The sequence below is a fragment of the Oreochromis niloticus genome, linkage group LG22 (genome assembly GCF_001858045.2).
Source record: "Oreochromis niloticus isolate F11D_XX linkage group LG22, O_niloticus_UMD_NMBU, whole genome shotgun sequence".
Taxonomy (NCBI): domain Eukaryota; kingdom Metazoa; phylum Chordata; class Actinopteri; order Cichliformes; family Cichlidae; genus Oreochromis; species Oreochromis niloticus.
The window spans coordinates 18,952,971-18,980,901 of NC_031985.2; the positions used below are offsets into that span (position 1 = coordinate 18,952,971).

Below are 27,931 nucleotides of genomic sequence, written 5' to 3' on the forward strand. Positions count from 1 at the left end.
TTCTAGAAACTTCACAGAAAAACTAAACCACGTAGTGACAGAGTCTGGGTTCAAAGGATCACCATTGCTAACCTTGGGAAAGTGAGGAAAGGTAGCACGATTCTGGTCCTCAATTGCTTATGCAAATCTGTTTCCATGTTGAATGCAACATGGAAACACCAGAACGAATGTCAAAGTAAAACGTTACATAAAACGTTGTTATATGGAACTACAAAGTAAAAGAAAATGTCAAGGAATGGACATTTTTTAATTTTTAAAGAGAATTTTAGGGTGTGAGAGACTGATGATGCACTTTTGCCATTTCTGTCTGCATGGACTTGTTAGCAAACATTCTTCATGAGTTAATCATTTGCTCACACTTACATTTTCTTCTCCCTTTCTGCCTCTACCTCTTTCCTGTCTAGCCTACTGCTTTCTCAAGCTTAGAGTCTGTGCGGATTATTGCTGGATGAGCAGTCATACTATGAGAACCCTAATCCATCATTAAGAGACAGAGGAGTTACACAGGATTTCAAAGACAGCAAGACCTGATTTGTGCATGGAAACACAAATACAAAGTTGGAAAATGCACATAACATGCCAATGAATATAAAAAATATGTAGTTTCATTTATTAGTTGCATCATTTTACTACTTCAGATGGATAAAAGTTGAACGAAACATATAAATCCGCATCCATCAATTTCAGAAATCCTACCTAGTTTAAAATTTGGCTGCTGTCTTACACCTACATCCTAAACAAGATGTCATTTATGGAACATTCTGCAAAATAAAACCTCCGAAAAGAAGTGCACCTCATCAAAAATCCGATTAGGTTTTCCATCTCCATGCTGTTGAATAAATATAATTTATTCAATGAATATTGCTGCTCTTAGGAAAAACAACGACGATAACAACAACAACAGTTCAACAAAAAAGATTTTCACTGAGTGGCTGACAATTTACATGATGAGTGGAAATTATTTATTGAGTTAGATGTTACTGACAACACAAAAGTGAAGGGATGGGCAGGTATTCTTTTCCTTATTCCTGAGAACAGATTTCTGCAGATTTTTCTGACAGAAGTGATAGTCTGACCTCCTTGCTACCTTTGTCTGTTGGTGAGCCAATCATCCCTTTGTAAATATAGCTAAATCACACTATAAAACTGAGTTTCATAGTCCCAATTACCAGCGCTTGAAAGTGAGATGTGAACACCTCTGCTTATAATTAAGAATAGCTAAGGAGTGGGCTGTGTGCTGCAGCAGCTGTCACATCAACATATCAACCTTCAAATGCAACCTGACACTATGTTGCAGTCTGCGTCTCCTCTGCCTCCTCCATTTACAAGGACGAGGTCCAACTTGTTTATCCTGCTGGGCAGCTGATTGGTTGGCAGGCACCCCTCCTGAAGGGTGAGTAAAAGGGCAGGAAGGACCGCATCGCCCTGCACAGCCAGGCAACCACCTGTTACAACATCGCTTTTTTGGGGGGGAGGAGGGGGGATTGCAAATATTTAATGTGAAGCCCATTCACCCACCTTCGCAGTTTCCTTGATAAAAGATATCACACATTAGTAAATTTCAGGATTCCCTATAAGGCTAATGTTTCATTCATTATTACTGCCTAAATGCTGTTGGCTCAGCCCTACACATTACCTCATGTTTAATGGATGTGATACTCAAGTCTCAGGAAATATGTCCATGCATTTTATAACTGAACCACCATACACCATTACCTTGCCCTGCGATGAAAGGCCTTATTTTCCACATTCTGCATTCATTTTTATTTTACAATATAAAAAATGCATTCTGATATGAAGTGGGCCGAACACATCCAGAGCTGCTATTTTAGTTGAAAAATGTCTGTTACCTTTTTGAAATACAGCGAGGCAGCACCACTCTATAAGACACAAACACGGTGACCTTGAAGAAAAGCAGAAGTGAATAGGCTTCATGCAGATGAAAATATATTTAATTAAGTTCGTAGGTCATGATGACAAGCAGATCAACAAGAGTAATCAAGAATTTCTACACTTTCACGTTCGGTCTGGTCTGGAAGAAACCTATAAAGCATCTCGTCACAAATAAGAGGTATTATTTTTATTAAATGCAGTATTAACACTCTTGTAATATTGAGGTCATACGTTTAAAGCCCATCGTATGTGACACACTCCAGTGTAAGTGCTAAATTTAGAAAATTTAAAATTCACTTGTGAAAAGGTTAAAAAGGCTTGGGGAGCTGCATGGAATAACAGTTCTAATGTTGTGCCAATGTTTGAGCCTGCCTGCGACTCTGTGTCTCTGAGCCATCGTGATAGTATTGTGCATGTGAGTGGTGTCACAGTCTGACCTTTAGAGAAAGGTCATTTGGAAGAGGAATTGACCATGCCCAGACACACATGATGAGTGGTGATATAGATCTACTCCAAACAACAAAACCAGACTTTGTTAACCTTTTTCTATCTATATATGTATCTGTCTATAAACATATATACATACATATATATATATTCTTGAGTATGTGTGTGAGTTGATGTATGTACTTTATTTTAACCACTGAGGTCATGATCATTATTTTACTTACCCTTTAACAACTTTTAAGCCCATGCCTGAATATTTGGGCTGTTGGAAGTGGAGAGTACCAGCTAGCCTTTCTTAAAAGACGCCTTAGACACTGACATGAAATGGTGGACTTAATGCTTTGTCAGAAACTGTAAAACATCAGTCTGTCTACATGCTCTTTAAATAAGCAGACAGCACTGACTGATCAGATTAGCTGGACTAAATGCAGGATACGTCACTGTGCATGTTGCTAAATGCAGACATTACGTATATCCATATTTATTTACATGTTTTCTGCTTTATTCATCAGCCTTATTTTAAAGTCAGTCTGCATTTTTCAATTTCCTTTTAAAATTCTTGAGATATTTGTGGAGAATCTTCCACTATGTAAGTATGTTGCAGTCCAGGGAAATGCAGTACAATTGGCATGTATGGTACCACTTCATGAGCTGGAGCAAAGCAGCCTAGTGTCTCTCCACGGACATGAAGAGTGGGCCTGCAGTACAGCCCTGGCTGTGATACTTAGAGGTAGAGATTACGATGAGGTCGGTCTGGTGTGCAGTTGAGGTGGCCTCTGCATTCTCCATGGATCCTTTCAGCAGAAATGACATGAATTTTTTGGCTGCATTTTAGGAAAGTGTAGTTACTATTGTACTGGCACATGCATAACTATTGCTGATTATAGTTATTTAAAATGCTAAAAATCCCCTCAACATTAGATAGAGTTAATGCTTTGGTTTGATTCATATCGCTAGATTAAATGCTAAAGGAACAGGGTGGTTACAAATCCAAGCCATCACATAGTCATATGACATCCCTCTGTGTTTCTTTGCAAAACAGGATACTTCAGTGATATTTTTCAGCTTCCAGGGCTGTAGAATGGACTTCAACAGAATAAGATAAGATAAGAAATACTTTATTTATCCCCAAAGTTGGGAAATTACTGTGTTACAGGGGCCAAAACATGAAAAACAACTGAGCTCAATAAAATAAATACAACATCAGGAAAGGTGAGAAAAAAAATACCGCAGATAATACTACTGGAGAAGGAGCTTAACTAAACAGAAAATACAACATAATCAAAATATGATACAATAAGAAGCTTATAGTAAATCTAACACAAATGCAGTTATTGTGGTGTACAGTGGTAAAGAATTTCTGTATCTGTTCTTATGCTTCTGGAGCTGAGTCATTATGCATTTCCTCATGTTCAGCCGCATGTCCAGTGCAGAGGGGTGTTAGCATCCATTAATTATCCATAGCTCCTTACCCCAGTCATAGTCATTTGGATGACTTCTGCATCAGCTGATGGAGGAACATTGCGTCGTAGTAACATGTCTGAGATTGCACTTTTTAATCTCAGCTAATCCCACAAGGTTTCTCAGATTTTCACCTCTGTCTATCCACAGTGAAACTATAGCAAAATATTTTCCACTGAATATTTTCAATCACTGTTTTGATGGTTATAATGAAGACAACTGAAAAGAGACTTGTTGTAAATGGGAGTTTGCCCTCTAACATGTGGTTACCTTTATGAAAGGGTGCAATTTAACCCTCGCCATGATCTCTTATTTGTGGCACCCAAATGAAAACAAAATGCAACCAGGAAAAGAAAGCAAATAATAGTAATTTAAATCGGATTTAAATTCATGTTTTGAAGGTAATGTATGTCAACAACCCCCGCCCCCCTCAATGGATGTTCTCACACTCCAATATATTATTCCGGAGTGCGCTGAAGAAGTAGCCAGTGCAATGAATTGTGAGAAATGGCCCTGACCAGTGTAAGTATGTGAACATCTGTGAGTGAGAATGTGTTAACAGGAAACACTATGAAGTGACCCTAGACTTGATATGTTCAAGGAGCTTTCCTACTATACATTTTTTTTCAATCCACCAATGTCCAGTTTTGGTTTTTAGGTGCAGTAGATCAAAATGAACTGTCATTTGTGTTTGGCACTTTAAATGCACACCAACCACTTATAAACTAGTTAATCAAGCTATTAGGATTTACAGCTAGAAATGTTAAGGACTAACCCTTCTGTTACACCTAGAAGCATCAACTTTTGTATTGTCAAAACATTCATAGTGAGAACAAAGAAAGTGTGGCTGTAGACATGTATTAAAACACTATTTGCTTTAGTCAGAGTGCACACAAGGCAAAGTGAGTGTCACACTAAACTAGAGATGGACCGATCCGATATTACGTATCGGTCCGATACTGACGTAAATTACTGGATCGGATACCGGAGAGAAATAAAAAATGTAATCCGATCCATTAAATATCAAAAAAACACCTCACAAAACTTGCAACACGGCGTAACTCGGCTCATAACCGTAGCACGTCGGAGCAGTGTGCTCAGGTGATAGAGCGGCTGTGTGTATTTGTAGCCTCGCTACTAAACCAGCATTTCATCTCCGAGGAAGTTATCCCAGAGAGAAGTAAAGCAAGTGTGTAAGTTCATCTCTGAATGTTTGTAAAGCATTCCCACGTTAAGCTTAACAACTGATATATGGAGCGACTGCCTCTTCTCTCTCCCTCTCCTGCTGCTACTTCAATCGTGAAACTGCTTAATGATCAGCTGATCGGCTTTTCTGTAGCGAGTCTGTCTCTCTTCTTTGTATTTGGCCCACTTTGCACCAGAAAGAGGAAACCAGCGTCTGAACAACAGCAGCACGTTTAACCTTGATAAGCTGTTGTTAGAATTTATTTAATATTACTTTCTACAACAGGATCCTTTTCTACGTAGCTGACGGCTGGTAACTGTGCAGGGGCGGATCTAGCAAAGTTTAGCCAGGGGGGCCGATAGGGCATTAACAGGGAAAAGGGGGCACAAAGACATACTTTTCTTTCTTATTCTCATTTAAAATGTCTAGCTTTTAATAAATAATTATCTGAATCTTACACCCAAAGTTTTAATCTGATGTAAAATGTATAGAAGTCCATTACTGTATATAGAAACTGTTAAGTCTAATATACCCTACTAAGCTATAGTACTTTTTCCTTTGGGAAGATACCATCTGTGCAGTCTTCAATTCTGTAGAAGAAAGATGTTGAATCTATTTAATTATTCTTGAAAAATAATTTATTTCTGTGCATTATTTTTTCACACTGCATCAAATTAAAGTTGATTACGTCGATTAAGCATCATCAGGTGGAGGGTGGGGGGTGGTTCCCTATTTTTTTTTGCTGGGAGTTTGCAACCCTATTAGTTAGGTTGCTTAATATTTCTGCTAAGTACTCTTTAAAATACCAGAATAGGGAGGATGGAGCAGGTTTAAGTTTATTAGATTGATCAGTATTGCTGAACTATGAAATATTTTGGGCGCAGTGTAGTTTTTACATACAGGTATAACAGAATAGCTTTAGTGTTGTTGTTTATTTAAACTTGAGTATGAACTTATACAAAATGCAGCAAGATATTTAAAAAACAGTTTTATTGATTAAAAAACACACTATATCGGATTCATATCGGTATCGGCAGATATCCAAATTTATGATATCGGTATCGGACAGAAAAAAGTGGTATCGTGCCATCTCTACACTAAACCGAATGACCTGGGCTCACCTGATCTGACTAAAGATATAGTTACCTTCATACTGTTGATATAGCTAACTTAAATAAATATGAGCAACTGTTAAGTGTTATTTAACCAACTTCTTATGTATTAATATGTCCAGGTTCCATTTGAGTATGTTTTATAAGCCTTAAAAGCAATAGTCATAACTTATACATTGCATCAAAATATACTCATATAATTCTCTCTTTCTTTCTCTGTGTTGCACACACACAAAAAGGCAGCTTAAAATATGGTGACACAAATGGTGCACTGCCCTGTAGGCCATGCATAACTGATTGTCATCAACTCACTGAGATGATTTCTTAATTACTGTTGTTGTATTTGTGAGTCACACACACACACACACATACACACAGTGGCAAGTTATAATGGTCTTTATGTCACATATATTAATGTTTCGCTCGTGTAGTCGTGTGTGGCAGAGGGAATGTGTGTTTTTAATAGGCAGAAAGATGTTAATAAGGGATTTCAATTCATTTTAGAAATCATTTCATACATATAAATATACATTTATCTCTAGGAAGATTTTCAAGCAGTTGGCAAATACTGAAGATGTGCATTTGAAACCAAACAGATTTTGTTTCTGTTTAAGTCCATATGTTTTACTTCACCTACCGTTTGTTAAACACATGGTGACAAAGCAGGCAAGAAAGTCTGACAGAGAATAAAAGAGTTGGCATGTTAATTAGGTGACTTAACTGGCTAATTAACAAATGATGAAGTGTCATGATGCCCCTGGGAGACCCACACATGTGTGTATGTACATACGCACACGCACACACAGGGACAGCTGTCAAGGTTCCCTGTTGAGAGTTGACACAGCCACAACTCAAGCAAGCGCACACCCACGTCCACATGCATGTATTCTTAGCACTGGTGCATGTTCATGCTGATTGTTGGACTTATGATTCATTGTGTGTGCATATTTCTGTGTATGTGTGTGTATGTGGCACCTGCAGGTTCAATTGATTTTTTTCTCTCTTTCTACTGCTGTGTGCTCTGTTGCAAGTTGGCTGTTTTGAGTAAGAATGTGTTAAATGCCTTTGCCCAGTAAAATAGAAATGTGTTCTGATTCCGCTTCCTTTTTTGTGCCACAGTATAAACATGAGAAAAGAAAAAGAAAAAAGAAACAAGCCCAGCTTTTTTGTTCCCTCTACAAAGGCAATAAATGGTGCATGGCTTGGCTCAATTATTCATATTCTCAAATGGACTAAAAACAGAGATTCAAAGTAGTTAGATGATATATATTTCTAGATTCTGATATGTGATTCTTCTGTTTATGTTTGATGAATATCCATATCAGTTTTACACAAATCCTTAGTGTGACTTGAATATACAGTAAAATGTATATAATGACATTTTTGTTGTTGCTAAAAATTTTCAAAACACCAAATCTGACCTAGTAAGATTTTCTCTATGAATTTTAAGACTCATTATGCATTTCTCTGTTTTCTGGTCGTTCTACCTTTAGAAGTCTCTTAATTTCCCATAGCATAGATTCAACAGGGTGCTGGAAACATTCCTCAGAGATTTCTGGTCCATATTGACATAATAGCATCATGTGAAGGGCATTTGAGTACCATAGTAGTACCAAAGTAGATCAGCAGTTATTGAAATACTCAAAACAGCCCATCTGTCACCAGAGTCATTTAATCACATTCCCCATTTTGATCCTCAGTTTGAACATCAGCGACTAAATGCACTGACTTGCTGAGTTGTCATGCAATGGGTATAACCAATAAAGTGTCTCGTGAGTGTTTATACTTTATTATAAAATGTGAAATTTTTCTATTAAACATGGTCAACATTGCAAATAACAAGGACAGTGTATGAGTAAGTTGTCCCTATGAGCCCACAGGTCAAGCTTCAGGCTGTTCTAAACGCTGGGTTTCAGACAGCTTTTTCCTCTATTGGCCATGTATGATGTAAGTGAAAGCAGATACCCTTAAAGTGTTCATCTCAGGGTCCCAACTCTAAATATGAGCATAGAGGCCCAGCCTAGCACTGTTCAAATCTTCTGTTTACTATTTGGGGCTCAAGAGAAAAAAAGTGGCTTAATGGAAGGGAAAATAGACCTAAAATGTCTTGTTTAAAACATTGAGTGAACTGACTGACTCCACCAATGCCCAGTGTAAAAGATAATCATTTTTAAAAAATTGTGTTTCATGCAAAGTTAATTCTCAAAATATCGGGTCAGAAATTAGCATAATAGGCCTCTTTTAAAGAAAAGTGAACAGCATGCCTGACCCACATGATATTTATATGTTAAACTGCCAACTGATTACCAAAAGAAGGCTCTGTAGGCTTAGTTATTCATTTTTGAAAACCTGCATAGTTATATTTTGAACAAACATCAGGATTACCCCATTCAGCTAAATGGTGGCTAACCCTGTGGAAAGCAAACAAGCTTACTTTTCATCCACAGTGTCCTCTGTGACTAGTGAAACAGCAGGGTGACTTGTTAAACAGCTCTGCAACGAGTCTGATAGCTGCACCCCCTGCCATGACACTGACTTGAACATTAAGCCATGTAGCATGCAGCTTGCTGAAGGCTGCCACTCTCTAGCTATTTATTTGCAAGTCAGATGGAGCCCAGTTATTAAGGTTACTGCATTCTGCTTTTTTTTTTTTTGGAATACTTTATGACCAAAATGGAGGTTTAAATGAGACAGATGGAGAACGCAAGAGACAGAAGCACAGAGCATAATGTTTATGGATAGCCTTTTTAGCAGGAGGAGTGGGTTGTGTGGCGCTTGCACAGTTTGTCAGTTTTATCTGACTTTCTTTCTGAGTTTTCAGCATGATAAGCAGCATTAATCTGTTTACCGGTCATGGCAGCGGCCTCATCACTGCATACACCCACACACTGAGACTAGTCAGCTCCATTTAACTCCATATACTTATCTGACAGTAGATACTTTTTTTCAGTGACCCTACCTTTTGAGTGACTTGCAGTAGCAATTTAAACTCTGCCACCTTTACCTCGGGGTGAAGTCAGGCAGAAATAAACAGCTGCAATGCATTAAATAGGTCTTTGCTTTTATTTATTCTAAAAAAAGGCTGGTAATTATCTGCTTTGATGAAGTTATAGCAATCTGTCTTAATAAGTACGTAAACCTTTGGGATAATTAATCAAGATTCGGTAGCATCTTTGCAAGCATCCAGTTTTGATGGTTGTATATATGGCCTGTCTGACTTGACATGTAAGATATAGTGCTGTGAACAAATATTTCCTTTTTTCCATGCTTTTTGCACCCTCAAATATTCTAGAACATCAAATACATTTGAATGCTAGACAAAGATCACCAAAGTTAATGCAAAATGCAGTTTTTAAATGATTATTTAATTTACTAAGGGAAAACATTATCCAAACCCACCCACCCTTTGTGAAAAATTAATTGCCTCCTCATGCCAAAGCATTTCAATTAGATTTAAGTCCAGAGTTTGACTAGACCACTTTAAAACCTTCATTTTGCTCCTTTTTTAACCTATCAGCGGTCAACCTGCTGGTATGTTTGAATCATTATTAAATCTGCTGCATAACCCAAGTACTACTGAGTTTCAAGAGCAAAAAAATGGTGGTCAGACATTCTACTGCTGGATTTTCTTGGAGAGAACAGAATTAATGGTTCCATCAATTCACTGTTGGAAAAATTTTCTTGTTAGGAAATGCTCTGTTAGTTTTACATCAGATGTAATGAGACCCAAATCTTCTAAAAGTTCAACTTTGTCTCATCAGTCCACAGAATACTGTTATTGTGCTTTTTCTGGGAAATGTGAGACAAGCCTTTGTGTTCTTTTAGGTCCACAGTGGTTTTCAACTTAGAGTTCTCCCAAGGATCCCATTTTTCTCCGGTCTCTTTCTTATGATGATGAATCATGAACTCTGGCTTTAACATATAAGAGTCCACACCCATTTTTACTTTTAGTAAAACTTTGGTAGAGTCAGTGTTAACACTTTAACGGGAACTGTCCTCAATGTGTAAAGGGGTTGTGGGTTCTTATGGGTTAACTGAGACATATGAGACGTGAAGTTCTTTAGATGTTGTTCTGAGTGCTTTTGTGAGGTGCTAATCTGCTCCTGGAGTAGTTTTTAGTAAGCCAGCCACTCCTGGAAAGGTTCACCACTCTTCCAAGTTTCTCTCTCTATTCATTAGTAGATAATGGCTCTTAATGGTTTGGTAAAGTCTCAAAGCCTTAGAAATGGCTTTGCAGCGCTTTCCAGACAATGGCTTTGTTTCTCATTTTTATTTCTTTGAGTTTTATTAGATCGTGGCATGAAGTGATTTTTGAGATCCTTTAGCTTCACCTTGTCAGACAGTTTGTCTTGAAGTGATTTCTTGACTCAACAGGTCTAGCAGCTGAACTAAGATTTCTAAAAAATGTTCATTTAATGTTTTTTCACAGATATGGTCGCATTGCTTTTACCCTCTTATATGAAATAATCATTTAAAACTACATCTTCTTTTTACTATTTAATGTTAAAATTAGTTTGAAACATAGAAGTGTGAAAACTATAACTAGAAATGTATGTAAGAGTGTGTGTATTCATAGCTCAACTTCTGTCTATTACATAAGTCATTTTTTTTCTTGAGGGAAATGCATATAAACACCCTCAACCTTTTGTAATCTGCATCCATCCTCTTCCATAAACATGCTGTGATACATAGCAACGTATCCCAGCAAGAGAACTGTACCAATTCATATCACTAATTTAATTTACATGTAAACATATTTTTTGTGTTTTTTTGATTAAATGTGTTCATAGTAAATAAAAAAATATATTTGTCTGCATTTTGTTTTATTTCTTTGAATAAGTGATAAGTGATCCATTATTAGTTGGATGAGGTGTGAGATGAGAGAGAGAGGCAGCAGAAAAAATAGTTAATGACATATTTATTGACTGTGATACCGAAGTTGGTGTTTTTGATTGTCAGCTAGATAATCTTCTAACTCCCATGCTCTTGTAATGGATAATTTCTATCATTAACACATCTGGCCCCTAATGTAAACACAAACCAAAACATAGCTGTTAAATTACGGAGAAGTAAAATATTGTCACACCTTTTCTTCTAGAAGGCTTTCACTAACTTTACACAGTAAACTTCTGTTAGACAGTGTCATTAGCTACCTTAACACCCTTATCACACAGAGGTCAGACCATATCCACAGAACACTTCCTTTACTGAAGCGAATGTATGCTGTTGAAGTACAAGTCAACCTGCTCCTGTCATATATTGGTTGTGTGACAAGCAGCGATTGGAACCAAATGCAGGACTTGGAAGACAAACTTCAACTTAAAACACAGCTTTATTAGCTGGCAAATGGCTGATAGAGCAAAAGATAAGGCATAGTCAAGCTGGAGCAAACTGACTGAAAAAAAAACAACTAAACACTGACAGACAAGAAAACACAACATGATGGAGCTCATGACGAGGAACTGAAGAAAACCAAGAGCTTAAATAGACACAATTTAAGGTGGGAGATGTAATATACCAGGAAACACAGGTGAACTAAATCTCACTAACAAGACAAGGGAAGCAAAACTGAACATATGCATCCAAGACAGGGGACTAACAATATAAAACAGGAAGCAGCACACACTGAGAGTCAGCCTGAACACATGATGAACAGACATGGAGACGTGACATGACTGGGGGGACTTGAAATAAACATCATGTCCAGAACAAAACTCAAAATACTGGGTCAAAGACCCAGAATCGTGACAGCTCCTGCTTTAGGGACAGTCAAGTCAAACCTATCTGCTCAAGGCACACCGCTGCACACCGCCTCCTTTCTGTCTGAAGTGATTCTGAAGCAGGCTGAACCTTCTGCCACACAGAATAAAGTCTTGCTGCCTTGACTACACACACAGTCTCAATATTAAACAGACATGCCACTCAGACTTATGTATGGAGTTGAACACATTGCTGTTCAATTTGTGGTTTCACTTTTATTTTATTTTTTCAGTCAAAAAATGAGAGGCCAGCATTTTAGTTTAATGCTGCAAACCTTCAAATCAGTTCTGCACTTGTTTAACACTCTAGGCTGGACAGCCAAGGTTGTTGGTTTAACTATGGCTAGTCTCAGCCCAACCAAACTTGCCCAATTCGTCAAAAAACAATGTCTTAGATTGTTTAACCAGTTGTTCGAGTAGCAGAGGGATCGACAACCAAGAACTCAGAACAACACAATAAGTAATGCACACACTTACAGACACGCTTTGAGGCAATTTAGAAGCAATTGTTATTTTTCTAACAATCAACTATAACTGTATACATATATATATATATATATATATACAGTTATATAACCAGTGTTGGGCAAGTTACTTTGAAAAAGTAATTAATTATAGTTACTAGTTACTTCTTCAAAAAAGTAACTGAGTTAGTAACTGAGTTACAAGATTCTAAAAGTAATTAATTACTTGAAAAGTAACTATTGTGTTACTTAAAAAAAAAAAAAAGTTTAACCCTCTGGGGTCCAGGGTATAATTGGCCGTTTTTTACTACTTTTGATTTTACCTCTAAATTTCACCTTTAAAAACTATTTACTTGCCTTGTCTGGTATCATTTTTTTCAGCACAACCTCACGTGTCTGAATTTACAGTTATGTTTTCATTTTGATATACTGTATTAACACAATCTGAGTAGAAAAAGTTATATTTTTTAATGTAACAACCACAAACATGTTTATTGAATCATTTCATAACTTTAAATGCAAATATAAATTGGCAATTTTAAAATCCTATGCACAAGTTTTGCAAACAACAAAGTTATTTGCAGCCATTTACCTTTTACCCTTTTTTTTAATAACCATTTCAAACTATTTACAGAACAATCAGCTGTTCTGCATTCAATAAGATCCCACAGAAATTATTTGTGCCACTCCAAATATTTCTGTCCACTATAACGGAGAACATCACAGCCTGACACCTGCAGGTCTGACAGCAGCAGGTGTATCACTCCTTTTTCTACCTGCAGGACAGCAGTTGCATCATTGTTCTGACACACAACACAAAACTATCCATAACACTACACACTAACTACACAAGACAACACATTAACTAGACACTACAAACACGCTAAACGTCACAAATCTCACATCTCCAAACTCGCTCTCTCTCTTTTTCTGCTGTCTTTCTCTCTCTCTCTCTGTCGCCGTCACTCCTAAAACTTCCCCCTATTCCTAAACAACCAAATGTAATGTTGCCATATCATTTTTTGATTGGTCGACATGGTGCATTTTTCCACCAACACGAACGGGCAGTTTTTTGTTTTGTTTTTTTATTTTTTGGTCATAAGCAGAGAGTGCTTGCTAGTGGTGTCCTTAGACAGTAAACGTGACGTATTGAGGAAAAAAACGCAGCGTATATATCTTTTATCATGACTCTGGTTTTACGTGACCTATCAACACAATTTAAAAACTGGTATATATCACCTTGCTGCTTTGTCATCTTGAAGTGGTCATGTGATTGGTTTACCATGACTACTTTATTCTTCCTCAGTCAAACAGCAGCACTCATGTGATTGTTTTGCCCCCTAGCTCCAGGAGTTGTGCCAGAAAGTGATTGCCGCCTGCGGGAGCGCCCGCAGCTGCTTAAAGCTGTAGCGCCCAGATTACTTACAGCTACTTCCGTGCAACTGATATAAGATGCGGTAAGCTGAACACAGCTTCAACCGTCTGTTTGTTGAAAAATAGTAACGCGACCGCGCCACATTTTCTTGTTAGTAACAGTAACGGCGTTATAACGATAGGAATAGTAATTAGTTAGATTACTCGTTACTGAAAAAAGTAACGCCGTTAGTAACGCGGTTGCTTGTAACGCCGTTATTCCCATCACTGTATATAACTATATTTATTACTATATATTATACTACTTTTTTATAGGTAGGGCAAATTGGTTCTAGGTGAGGGACCAGACAAAGAGCCATTCAAAAACTTACCTGTGACATGGCTACCGAGGACTTGCCCTGGAGCCAGACATGGGAAGGATGCCCGAGGGCGAGTGGTAGTCGCGAAAAAGAGACATGGGCCCTCCTCCCTATAGGCCCACCCCCTGAAGGCGGTGCCGTAGGGGTTGGGGGTGTGCTGGGCACCAATGAGGGGAGGAGACTGGCAGACTGAGCCCGGCTAATGAGACTAGCAATTGGGAATAATAATGACAATTATAATATAGCTGTAGATCTGGGCTTTGTCCTGCCTATTATCTATTATTTTTAGCTCTCCACCAAAACATAGCAGACTACAGTACAACCAGCCTTCTGGCCAACTATCATTACAACAAGCCAACCACAAAACTAAAACCAAGCTTATGAAAACCAGACCGTTTAGTGTTTTAACGCTACGTTATGCTTTACTGTAGAACTGTGTATTTTGATAGATCTTGTCAAACAAAACATTTTTGAATACTGATTCAGAAATCAGATTTACAAAGCAGTGAATGAATTTCAGCCCACTTTAAATACCCAGATCACTCTCTATTTATAAAGAGCTTTTTCACCTACCAATGTGGGTGTTCAGAACATTATTGTGAAACCTTTAATGAACAGATGTAATGTCTTTGGAAAGGGAAAAAACATTAATACAGAAGTGCTGCTGATTATAACTGTAAGTGAAGCTATTTTTTGTTCTCTTATTTTTTGCTTTTAATCAGTCACCTGGGATAAAGCTGTATTGTTAGTTGGTCAGGTTAAGTAAAAGCATTTTAAAACATGTTACTTTAGCATCTGTCAGATGAGCTTGTGGTTAATGAAGTCATATGAGTTGTGGGCTCATAATTAGTTCTGCCCCTCAGGAAAAAAAGTATGTGGGAGCTTAACATTTCCTGTGCGCTACAGTATGTGATCTGCAGACTACATTTCAGCCTCAGCAGTGCTGTAATATCAGTCTGATGGTTCTGGCATTCAAATCAAATGCACTCAAGTGTTTTAATATGTAAAACAATGCTTATGGTGCCATAAGGCAGTGTTTCTCTGAATGATATGTTAGATGTTGGGCTCCTCAGTTTAGTTCACTGTGTGTCTTTTCTGCCTCTCTGTGTAAAGCAGCAATTTTAAAAGGCGGGGGATTGTGTTATCATTTGGATAAATGTCAAATATTCAATACTTACAGTCAAATCCCATCCTTCCCTCTCTCCATCCCTTCCCCACTTCATCCCATTCCCCACTCATTAGCAGTCTCCTCTCTCCTTCCTCCATCACTCCACCCCTGCTCATTTCTTAGTCAGATGGGGCTTTGCGACGCAGAAGGTCACAGAAATGTCTCTCTTACGTACACACAGCCTCTTCGCCTCTCTAGGTCCCTTCCCCCTTGTTTCACACATTCACACTTTTCTCATGTGCGAATGCATATATTGTCAGATGTCTCTGTCTTTCCAAATAGTTTCTATTCTTACATCTCTCTTTCACTGACTATAGTAAATATAAAATGCTAAATGCTCAAAGTCCCCAGACTGATAAGACAACAAGAGAGACAGATTTGGGGCTGTGACTAAAAAACGCAAAGCTAAATTCGTTGCACAGAAAAAGAAAGCAAGCATGGTGGCACTTTGCTATACAAAACATCCAGTTACTCTGTAAAATTTTGATCACTTAATATACAATTTGTGCAGATCAAAAGGCTGCCACCTTAAAGATGAGGTATTAAAGACGCAATAGACCATTGAATCGACTGGAGATGGGGATTGATTCAACCACATGACAACATGGTTATGTGACAAGAGAATTAAAAAGGTGAGGCAGTATGATTATCTTGTTTCCCGGATGGCATTTCCTTTTAAGGACCATGGTCCTTAAACGATATAGATATATTATTGTGGAAAGTGAGTGACACCAGTGTGCCAGAAGCGATGTAAGCCACAAGTAGCTGTTACTGCTGAAAAACCCCCAAAACATGCCAGCTGGAGATGCCCAAATATGCCCAAAATCGGGAGTGGGGCCACTCTGAGTGATAGGTGCCTGCTGTTTTATTCACTATAGCTAGCTTTCAGCTGTCCTAAAAGAAAAATTGAGATCATTTTTACTGGTTGTTTTGTTTTGAGCTTGTATTTGTAAGCTGTAGCATCATATTTAAATTGAAATACAAATGTAGTTTGATAACCAAGCTAGCAGGTAAGTATAAATGCATAAATAGAATAGAATAGAATAGAATAGAATAGAATAGAATAGACACCAACTGTGCTGGAGTTAAACAGAAATAGTAGACAGCAGGAATAAATAACAAACAATAGAAATATATACAATCAAGAGGAATATATACAAAAGAATAGAAGGCACACATTAGAGAACAAGTTGCAAGTTCAGAACAAATGTTTGGAAGTAGTGCAAAGAAAAAAGACTTGGTCAGAAAATAGTCCGTGTGTGAGTGGCCTTGGTGATGGGGGTTACTCAGACCATGGCTCAGTTTGGTAAGGTGGGTGGGCAGGGGTGGGGCGTGGGGGTTAGTGTTTGTTGACAGTCTGAATGGCCCAGGGGAAGGAGCTGTTTGTGAGTCTGGAGGTGTGGGACCTGGTTGACCTGAGGCACCAGCTGGGGGGGGGTCAAACAGGTAGTAAGGAGGTGTGAGGGGTCACCTATGATGGCCCTGGTTTTCCTAAGATATAGAAGGAGCTACCTGTGGCCTCCAGGGGTGACAGGAGCGAGCAAATGATTTTTGGGGCAGTGTTAATTACTCTCTGCGCAGCCCTCCTGTTCTCACGTGTGGCCCCTGTATATGAAACACCCAGACAGTAGAAAAGCACGCTATCCACTGAGGATTGGTACAAGGCCAGCAGCGACTTCTGGTCCAGGTTATTCTTCTGCAGGACATGGAGGAAGTGCAGCTGCTGTTGGGCTTTCTTTACCAGGGCATTGGTGTTGTGGGTCCAAGTGATCGGTGGGTGCCCAAAAACCTGAAGGTGGAGACAGATTCTACCGATTCTCCATTTACAATGAGAGGGGAGTGGACCTGTCTGTGTCTCCTGATGAGTTCTTGTGTTTTAAGGACATTCAGCTTCAGGTTATTTTCTGCACACCAGCAGGACAAGTTCTCTACCTCAGCCCTGCATGCTGTCTCATATCCATCAGTGATGAGCCCAACCAAGGTGGTGTCACTGGCTTACTTGACAATGACGTTGGTTGGATGGGTTGGTTTCAGTCATAGTTGTACAGGGTGTAGGTGGCTGAGAAGGCAGGCCTGCAGGGATCCGGTGACAGTGAAGGAGGAGAGTTGGGAGCCAAGTCAGACTGATTGAGGCCAGAGGGTCAGGAAATCTTTGGGATCCAAGACAACGACAGCCAAAATGCTACACCTTTAGCCTGACAAAGGAAAAATAATTAGGGAGTGCTAATGTCTGTGCTCTTTGGGTTTTGTTTTGTTTTCATATTTGTTGTTTCTGTTTCTCTTTTGCCTCTGATCATAAATGAAAGTGCCTGTAGAATTGTTTTGGTCATTTTACAATATCCATTGATTCTGAATCTCTCCCATGGCACCCTTAAAAACATTTTTTTTGCCATTAAAAACCACTTCTGAATTCTGCAGTCCTTGACATTGTATTTTCTCTGTTTTCTTCAAGTGCAGTGTAACAAGTGGAATCACACCTGTCTGGCTGGTGAAGAGAAAGGTAATTGTACTATGGTCGAAAAAGCATTTGAAGTGAGTGACAGAAAAGAGAAGAAAAGGTAGGCAGGGGTGTACAGCTGTGTTGCATCCACAGAAGACATCAACAGAGAGGTAGAATCAATAGTCCTACACTGTGTTTGCTTTCACTGAGACATAAACAATGTGACCCCACAATAACCACTGAGATTAGCTGTCACACTCTTGTCAACTTTGGACTCCTTTTGTACAGTGATGACTGGTTGTGACTCTGTGTGTCCCAACATGTGTGTGATATGTTTCTCACAAAATATTTTATATGCTGAATGCCACTATACGCTGCACTTGTGGATAAATCAAAGGCAGTAGATCAATAAAATATGTGCATATGGCCACTGTGGCATCACACACCGATGTCAGAAGTTATCGTATGAATGGATGAGAGAGTGGATTGCTAGTGCTAGCTTCTTAATGAGTAGGCTGCATCCATAGAATAAACAGGGCAACACAATAGAACAGGGATATTATAATCTCCCTCACTGAAACCAAAGCACAAATGTTTTGAACAGGAAATACCTCACAGCAAGGAATATTATGTGTCATGCAATTCACTAAAAACTCTCAGATTGACACAAAGAGCACAAGTGCACTCAGGATGCAAGTCGTTCAAAGAAGCCAGGTTGTCATAATTCAGTCTTAACAGGAATACAAGTTATAAAAATATCCACCGCTATAAAGTTGTTATGAAGGGGGAAACTATCCATAGAGGCCAACATGTTTTTGTTCCAGGTCGTAAAGATGTTTTTCAGTTCTGTTTAGTCAAGCGTTTCAACATGGGAGTCTTTAGGTTTGACTCACTTTTGTAGCGAGCCTCAAATGGGTATTCCAGGAAGCTTTTGGCACTTCTCTGTTGCCTTAATTTATTTTGCTCCGACAGTTGCTCTTAGTTTTATACACACACTACAGTTTGATGCCTGTGAATGTAAGATGACAATAAGCGGAAAAGTTTCCAACATACCTTTTGCAATTATTGGAATTATCAACTGTTGACTTTTTTCTCTTATCCTATTATCCTGCCGGTGCTCACAGACTACTTCAACAACAGCAACATCCACCTTGTTCTCATTCTTACACAGACTATGCTCACAAACACAAACAATATGGTTTATTTATTTGTAAAATAGCGAATTTTAATTCATAGAATTTAACGTAATACTAACTTATGTGAAGTTATATACTTCGTAATAGGTTTATTTGTCAGTGATTTAGCTCTCATAATTACTTTAAACAGTTTTTCTTCGAATCATAAATATATATATATATATATATATATATATAAGGATTAGAAAAGTACTATTAAAATGCTTTTGTTTTTGTTTCTGAAAAAAATACATTCGGAAAAATATACAATACCTTTGAAAAAGGCTTTAAAGCTGTCTTAAGCTCTAGTTCAGTTGTTTTTAGTCCAACCGTTCAAACATAAAAAAGGCAGTAAACTCAAAGGATGAACCATTGCTGTGTCTACACATAACAGACAAATTAGCAAAGAACCATTTTTATATTGATCCAGTGCAGTAAAAGCATACCTTGATAGAAAAACACACAATGGAAAACTATAATGAATTGGTGTTCTCAGAGCCCGGACTTCAACATTATTGAAGAAGTGTGGGATCATCTTCACATGCTTGCTAGTATTGTCCAGACTTATTTTCTTTATATACTGTATTTCTGTATAAGTTTGCACATATTTAAAAAAAATGCTTTGAACCATTTACTATTTCTCTGCCAAAATATAATGAAATGATGAGTTTTACACAGTACAGTATAGAGATAGTATAGAGATAAAAAATTTCAGACCAGACTGGCCATAGATAAATTAATGTCGCCTGACCTACATGTGGAGAACTGTAATAATTTAAACATACTGTGAGTTATGTTTGCCTGGGTTCCTTTAGCTGCTTCACTCATGATTCACTCTGACTCACTCATTTTTTTCATGTCTACAGCTGATAGCTTACTACTGTCACTCAGTCAATGATGTCATGGACTACAACCCCATTTTGTAATTTATTTGACACACTGTTTATTTGTTGCAGAGTGGGTAGAAAATGGAAAGGTGGATAAGGTATAAATAGCACAATTTTTCAAGTCATATAACCTGTTTTCTGATTAATCAGAAAAGACTTGAGGCTAATTGTTCCAATATGGTAACCTACAAGGCTTCCTGTTATTGTAACCTAGCAACAGATTGTTCTGCCATTTCTTAACTGTGTTCCTTAACCCTGTATAAACCCTTAAATGTTGTTTCCTCACATTAGCGGTGCTCTATAAACAACTTCCTCTTTCCAAACATTCATCTATGAGTGTATGTGCGCTCTGATCTTAGCTCGTGTGCATGCTTGTACCAACACATGCATGTGTGTGTGTTATCACCAGCAGAGCAGCAAAGTTAATTGGCTTCAGCTGAGAGGAGAAGCAAGACAATAGCTTTAAACACACACATGCAAACACACATACATGCACTGTCAGAAAAACTCCCACAGAGAGCTACACCACACACTTTGCTCAAAAGGCACACATACACACACGCTCCTGCTGCATAGCTTGGCTGAATCTAAACACTGAAGCGTGTTGTTGTGTCTTTATTTAGACACATGGCTTACATGGGCCACAACTGCACCTGATAACAATGTGTGTACGTGGCTTTATATGAGTGTTTAGGTCCTCGGGGTAGTATGTGAGCCATAAAACAGACCTCATGGTTTAATGGCCATGGTGCATGGCAAGAGAGGTTTACCAGTCCATTATTATATTTTTAGTGGCCAGTTTGCTGAGTTGTGTACTGCAGGTTTCTATCTATCTATGTCGGATGGATGGATGGATGGATGGATGGATGGATGGATAGATAGATAGATAGATAGATAGATAGATAGATAGATAGATAGATAGATAGATAGATAGATAGATAGATAGATAGATAGATAGATAGATAGATGATTCATTTTTATGAAGCCCAGACATGCTCAAGCACCTGTACTCAAAATCAAATTCTACACACACAGTAAGAAATACAGACACACACACACACACATCCATACTAATCCAGCACCACTGCCTCTTAGGCACTCCTTGGTGGAAAGAGAGAAAAGAAAGAGCCAAGGAGTACGAAGTGAATTTAGAGTTGAAGTGTTTTGCTGGCCTTACTCTACACATGCGGACATGCAGTCTCTTTCTCTTTTACTCCTCCTTTGTCTCTCTCTCTCTCTCACACACACACACACACACACACACACACACACACACACACACACACACACACACACACACACACACATAAGCACAGCCCCCATCTCAAGTCTTGTGGAGAAATGACTTTCAGATTAACTCCTCACAGAATCACTTTTACCAGCTGAAAAGCAAACATTGCATTATTAAAATATTAGAAATCCAAGGCAGCAATAGGTTTTTACTGATGCTACAGTACGTACATTTAGTCTAACACTGTGTATTCTTGAAAGTAAAAAAAAAAAAAAAAGATTTTGTCACATTCCTCTCAGGCTTTTTTGTCACATCTTTTGAAAGCTGACTCTATCCTACCAACTGGATCAAGGTAAAGTTAGATTGGGTTGATGGTTACAGCAATGTCTGACCAGCTTTTGGGCTCTGCTGAGACACCTGTTCGCCCCCTGAATTTTGAAAGGCTTTAGACACAGAGAAGGTGCAGAGAAAGGAAAATAACAGAGCTCAAAGTATGAACTCATGTTTCAGAACTTTAGATATTTTGTGACCGCAAACAGAAGAAAAAACAGTTTAAATGTCATCACTTTTAGATGTAAATTGAAATTTCTCATATGTCACTACATGCTTTGCTCAATTTTTTAAACCACTTTGTCATTAAACACTGGTGTCACATGTAACTTCGAAAGGTTTCTTGATTCCTCATTGTTGCCATCCTGGAGCGCTGATCCAGGAACTGTCAGTGAGGAGCTGTCCAAGGTGCTAGCCTTTGTTAATGCCAGCAGGCAGAAATGTTGCACATTGGAGTACATTGCCAAACAATTTGCTTGTCATTTCACAGTCCCTTTTTTCCCTGCAGTGTGTCACAAATTGCTCAGCATTGGGTTCAGCTACACCAGATAACACCAGTCAAGCCAGTTTCTCTTTATGTAGTGGAAGGCAGTAGTAGTTTCTGTTCAGTTGTTTGGTACGGTCCTGTTTTTGGTGCCTTTCCCTCGTCCACAGTAACTGTTCGCTTAGCTCTTGTCGTGTTGCAAGCTGTGTTTTGTTGTTTTGTATTGGTTGTCCTGCTGACTCATATATAAAGAGACTTTTACCTCTGCCCAGCATCCTTGTCATCTCTGAAATTGGGCACAACCTACATAAAGTTGCAGCATGCTCTTTTTACAACCAGAGCCCCGTTTCACAGTCCCTCTACTGTTCAAAACAGACATTCAGTAATGCCAGCAGGCAAAAAGCCAAACCAATGAGTGATTGAGTGAACACTAGCTGAAGCTTGGATGACATCTATAAACAAGAAACCTCATAGTCTCATTACTGGATTCCCAGTGACTTATACTCTTCCTCCTCAACAGCTATAGTCGTCTCCCACATGCTTCTAAGAAGAACTAATCATGCGAGAAGAGAGACGAAAAATAAATGACTCCCTCCTGTTCTTTTCCTTTTCCTCGACATAGATAAGAGGCCATCCTATCCACCTCCACCCTGCTTTTGTGTCTTCAGGGAAGGTTTTACATGCTCTTTGCATAGGAGTTAAATCACTCTACCCGGTGTAACCGGGATTTATCTGAAGAATTTTGAATATAGCAGGTTTAATAAAAAAATAATGTCTTCACAGGAGCACCAAATTATTGTGACTTAATTGTAGCAACAGAAGAAAAGAGAGGGAGAAATGAAAGAAGCAGGAGCATGAAATATTGAAGTCAGCACACTCACTGCAGTAAATATGCTTAACACTAAAAGTGAAATTACATATTGTTCTAAACTAATTCACTGGTTGTAAATTTAAAAAACTCTTAGCTGGCTAAAACTAATTGGTCTTTTCTTTTTTTAATTTTAGTTTGTGGTGAATTACATTAACTGGCACTGACCATTTAATACAGCAGATATAATAAAACAAGTGTTTTACTCTTTCTAAATCAAAGCTTATGCATTTTTGTCAGCAAGTAGGCTGTTTGAGCCGAAGTAAACCTTTAACAGATGTTAAATGTTGATAACTAAACATATTTGGAGTTTGAATTTAAAGTGATTTTTTTAGCAGTGGTGTCAGTTTTGGCCGGCGGTCATAGGTTCTGTCCAATAATATGATGCAAGACTGGAGTAAAATACATCCATGGATTGGCACTTTATTAAAGAAGGAGCATGATAACAGCACAAAACACTAAAAAAAAAAACCTCCAACTAAACAAAATGGCTTTCTTTTATACTCTACCTTGTCAGGTGAGCATCCGGAATAGCCCAAGTATGGGGGTTAACTAATCAACATGAAAACATAACCCTCCACACAAACAAACATACGATAACATTAAAGCACATCACAAACATATACATATTTCTAACACGTACTATAAACAAACCAATAACATAAGCTTCACCCATTACTATCTAAATTAAAACCCTCTTTAACCATACTCCCTAACCCGGCACACTGGTCTGCACCAGGAGCTCTTAAGCAGGTGATTGAGCTGCTTTCACCCTTTTGCTCCACATCCTGCAAGAAGCAACCAGGAGTACCTTTATAAGTTCTCATTTCACATATATTTAGGTTCTTGACAAATGATTAACTGTAAGCAGCTCTAACTTTGGTTCTTCTCTGACACAGGTAGGATGGCCAGTCCCACTGTCTCTTCACCGTTACAAGCTGTCATTTTAATCGTATGTCAAATAACCTAATAAAGAATTCATAAGAACTAATGTGTTTTTCTTTATTATACTAATTTAAATTTCCAATCCATCAATTAATTACTAACAATGCAAACAAGGTAATGGAACCCCTGGTCTCCATTACAAGTGGTTATTTTGTGCAAGTAAAATGTATGGTTCATGGCTAAAAAAATCTGTCTTTAATCTAAAAATTGGAATGCTGTTCTATTTATTCTAGAGTGAAATGTAAACATTCTTCTTAAAGTAGAAATATATAGTGCAAATGAGAGAAAAAAAATTACATTTATTTATAACATTGTAAATAAGGTAAATTGGAAACTTGTGGTAAAAACTTCAGAATTTAAATTAAGTTGGTCCAATTTTATTCAAGCTTTTAAAGGTCAAGGCAACATGTATTTGACTGCTTTAATTATGAAAAAGTGTATGCAAGTGTTGGAGTTACTTAAAAAGATAAATACAAATTGAATTTTTAAGTTCATCCAATGTATTCTTTTAATGCAAAAGTAGCTTGACATGACATGCAGTGCACTTACTCAGATCAACTATTTGTATTGATTAGAAAAACGGCTCGAGGCTAAAACCTCCTCATGAACCTTGAGCTTTAAGTAATACTCCTAGAGTACGAATTACTGGCATGCAGGCAGGGAAATCACTATTTGACCAGCATGCCCTGGTCTTTCCAGAATAATACAGATCAGTGCAGTCATGAGCACAGTCTGATTAGAGTAGCTGTCAAAGGTGTGGTGCACCCATGCTGGAATCTTTCCTTAGCCACGTGTATAATGGGCCTAATTTAAGAAGATATCTGTGGTAGGACAAAATATCCGTAGAAGGATAAGCTCTCTTTATAACCTCACTGACATTACTGGAACCAAACTATTTGAGCACATCTGCTACACATATGCACAGGCCAGAAGTTACTGTGCAAATGCCCCAGCTAGCTTCCATCTGTTACTAAATTTGCATCCATCTGCATGACCAGTACATATACATCCTCCAGTGCAGATTTTCACAGCATAGACTGTAAACATTTTGTTTTGGTGTCTGCGATTCATAAGAGATTTAAGCTCTGAGTTTGAAGAGTAGGTCACAAACGCTTGTATTTTTGTGAGGGGGGGTGTTTAATTAGACAGTTGTTACTGAAGCTGTGTAATGTTGTTCAGTGACTTGGAAAGTGTATATTCCTTCCTTTCTACCCTGGCAGAGCTAATATTGATCTAAAGTTTAGTATGTATCAGCAGAAAAACTGATCTTGTCACTGCCTCTGTTTACCCAGCTCTGACTCTCAATCATTTATAGAGCTGGCGTTTATTAAATTGTGCATGGTGTTGTCTGTAAGACTATTACATTACCCTTTTGGTAATGAATCAGTGTCTAGGACTTTCCGCAGGCCAGTTTAACCCGGAGGAAAGGAGTGGTTGTTATTGTGACTGGAACTGTAGAGAAACTGTTTAAATCGTAACAAAAGCTCTTCTTTTGATCAATTAAAAGGCCAATCAAAGTGTCTGCCCTTTTTGATGAGCATGTCACATTGTTTCCAGCAACATTGTTTCTTTTCTTTTAAAAGAAAATAAATAAATGAATAAAATGATAAATAAAATTAAACTGGATGATTTTTGCATTGGATTTGCTCATTTTCTCAGCCCATATGCATCTAAATCTTGATCTTCTTCATCAGTATGTGGGCATCCAAGTTTACATAGGTATATGTTATGCAGTGAGAACAAACTTTAAGTAATTGTGATTCCAAAACTGTTCCAGCCCAATTTTAAGCCCAAAATCCTATAGTGTTATGGAAAGCTTCAGTTTACTGCAGCATGGTTTCCTCTCCTTGGGTCTAAGACCAAAAAAAAAGTTGAAGAGGATCTTGTCTCACATTTGGCTCCTCTAACAGAATGATAACCACACACACACTCACATACACAAACACACCAAAAGCCGAGTTAGAACAATATACTGACAGCAAGACTGTCCTCTGTGTGTGTGCGGCACAGCAAGTGTGTGTCTGAGGTATTACTGCAGACATGCTTGGGAGGTTTTCATCTGCTGAAGTCTGTTCCCTAAATCCTGCAGAGAGATAGGGAAGGGGAGAAAACAAGAAGGTGAAGCGGAGAAACCCGACAATAGAGAAAGTGAAGAAGAGAGTGCTGGAGAGAGGTGTTTTTAGTGGAATTAGATTGTTCCTGAGTGTGAGTCAGGCTCTCCGCTTCAGCCTAATGGTGATGGATGGTCCACCACTTTGAGACAATGGGACGCACACAAATGTACAGCGCACTGAGACATACACACACCTACAATGCATAGTTTCAAAAACCTGCACGTTTTGGCACTGGGTTTATGGTACTTGATAAGGGTCTTAGCATTGTTCAGTCTTCAGAATTTCAATACAAATGAGTCAAAGTGAAAAAAGTGAAGACATAAAATAAGTCATTTTAGGGAAATTTGGTGAAAGGAAAATCCTGGAATTCTGGATAACACCTTAGTGATATATTAAGGAACAATACGTACTGGCTCAAACTCAATTTGTAATAGTTGTTGGATTAGTACAAGAAACGCTGATATTTTGAAAAAGAAGGGGGGGAAAAGTTGAATCTAGTGCTGAAAACAGTGATAGTGTCTGAGGTTAGTGGTAATCAATGGGTTTTTCTTAGGAACCACATATATACTGAGGGAGAATGCAAGAGCGAGAGAAAGACCAAATACAGTAGTAAAATATTAAAAGTGAAAAGCTCACAAAATAGAAAAAGAAATTCAGATCTATAAATTAACAACAACACAAGTTATACTGAAATAACCCACATCCTCTCTCTAAACCTCACCATAGTTAGCATTGGGAACACGTCAGATGCCAACGTTGCATCACCTAAAGCTAACCTGAATACCAATAGACTGGGAGATTTTCCCCTACACACTTTGAAATGTGTTTTGTAAGACATAAATGTCTGCAGTTTGTGTTTTCTTTTCTTTTAACCATCAGCATTAATCAATATAGTTGAGTCACAAGGAGTCAGTGTACATATCAGGACATCAGGGAACTGAATATAAATAACACAATACTTCAGGCATCTATATTTACTCTGAAGAACAACGAATAAATGAAAATGTAAAAATACAGTACAAAATACTTTTTTCTGTATTTTTTAATTGTATCATTTACCATTTAAAGAAAAGCCCAAAGGTTTCCACTGAAAACAAACAAACAAATAAAACATTCCATACTGGCAGAAAATAATGAGGACACTGTACATTTTTTACAGTGCATAGAGAATGATCAAAAAAATGAAATGTTCAAAAAATGCAAATAAAGCATACAAAAATGTTCATCTGCTATTTTTTATACCAAGCTGGCTGCACAGGAATCAAGTGATCATCTGGAAATGTTAGTGTATAGTAGAATGAATGAGATATACTCAAAAGCTTCATGCTGCTTTTTAGTATTACTCACAGTATACTATGTGTCACAGACTTTGCTATGTGTCATATACTGTTAATGAGGAGAAATGTTCCACAGCCTGGTTGATAAAGAACATTTGATTGATGTTACACTGAAATGACAAGATTTCCACATTGCATGAATAAAAAAAGAGACAGAAATATAATGCGTGCCTGTGTTGCCACTGGGAATGGTAATTATAGTATTCAATTACAAAATTATAAAATAGCATGCGTCGTATATTACTGCAGGGAAATGTAAACAGATGTCTGCTAATTGTAATAGCCCACTATGCAGATGATATTCCCTATGCAGATAATTATATTAACTATGTATAACTGTATATAATTTAAATCCTAGTTCCTATGGCTAAAATTAAATATTATATCAAGGGATTATCACAGCGGCTGGGGTAAGACTTTTAAAAATGTTACTTCATGGTAAAAAAAAAACTTTTAGTGTACTTATATTGATGTAGCATTATTTTATCTATCTGTGCACTATATTGCAGAAGCATTTTTAGGTATGACTGAATCTGAATCTTCTTTATTTTGCATAAATACAACATGTTATACTGGGTTTATCCTTTCTCAGTCGATAATTGCACATAACGATACACCACACTTTCATTCATTTCAATTTCTTTCCAAATGTTTAGTAAAAATATAAACTTCAAAGGGAATTTTGATATTTCATAGAGATCCATTCCTAAAGAATTAATAATTTTTCCACTCCCTGAGGCAAGCATACGTGAGTAAAGCGACTTGGGTCATATCTCTTTGCTGTCTGCAATGGACATTGTTTAAAAACCTTCAATGTTAGCGTCTCTATAAAGAGGTTACATATAGTATGTCGAATCACATCTCAGCCCTTTGACATTGTTCGCTTGTTGGCAAAAT

General features: G+C 37.9%; 1 long non-coding RNA gene across 2 annotated transcripts in view; it reads right to left on the reverse strand.

Annotated features, from left to right (window-relative positions):
* Positions 1-911: 911 nt before the first annotated feature.
* Positions 912-27,931, reverse strand: part of LOC102082101 (uncharacterized) — a 138,585-nt gene continuing 111,565 nt past the window's right edge. Inside the window, exons 3-4 of one of the 2 annotated variants that reach the window (XR_002058019.2) lie at positions 1,851-1,903; positions 912-1,459 (exon numbers count right to left, since the gene is read on the reverse strand). This is a non-coding gene — a long non-coding RNA (uncharacterized LOC102082101). Of the gene's footprint in view, positions 1,460-1,850; positions 1,904-2,840; positions 3,135-27,931 lie in introns of those variants that run through there. The other variant, XR_001224274.3, reaches the window with a different exon arrangement.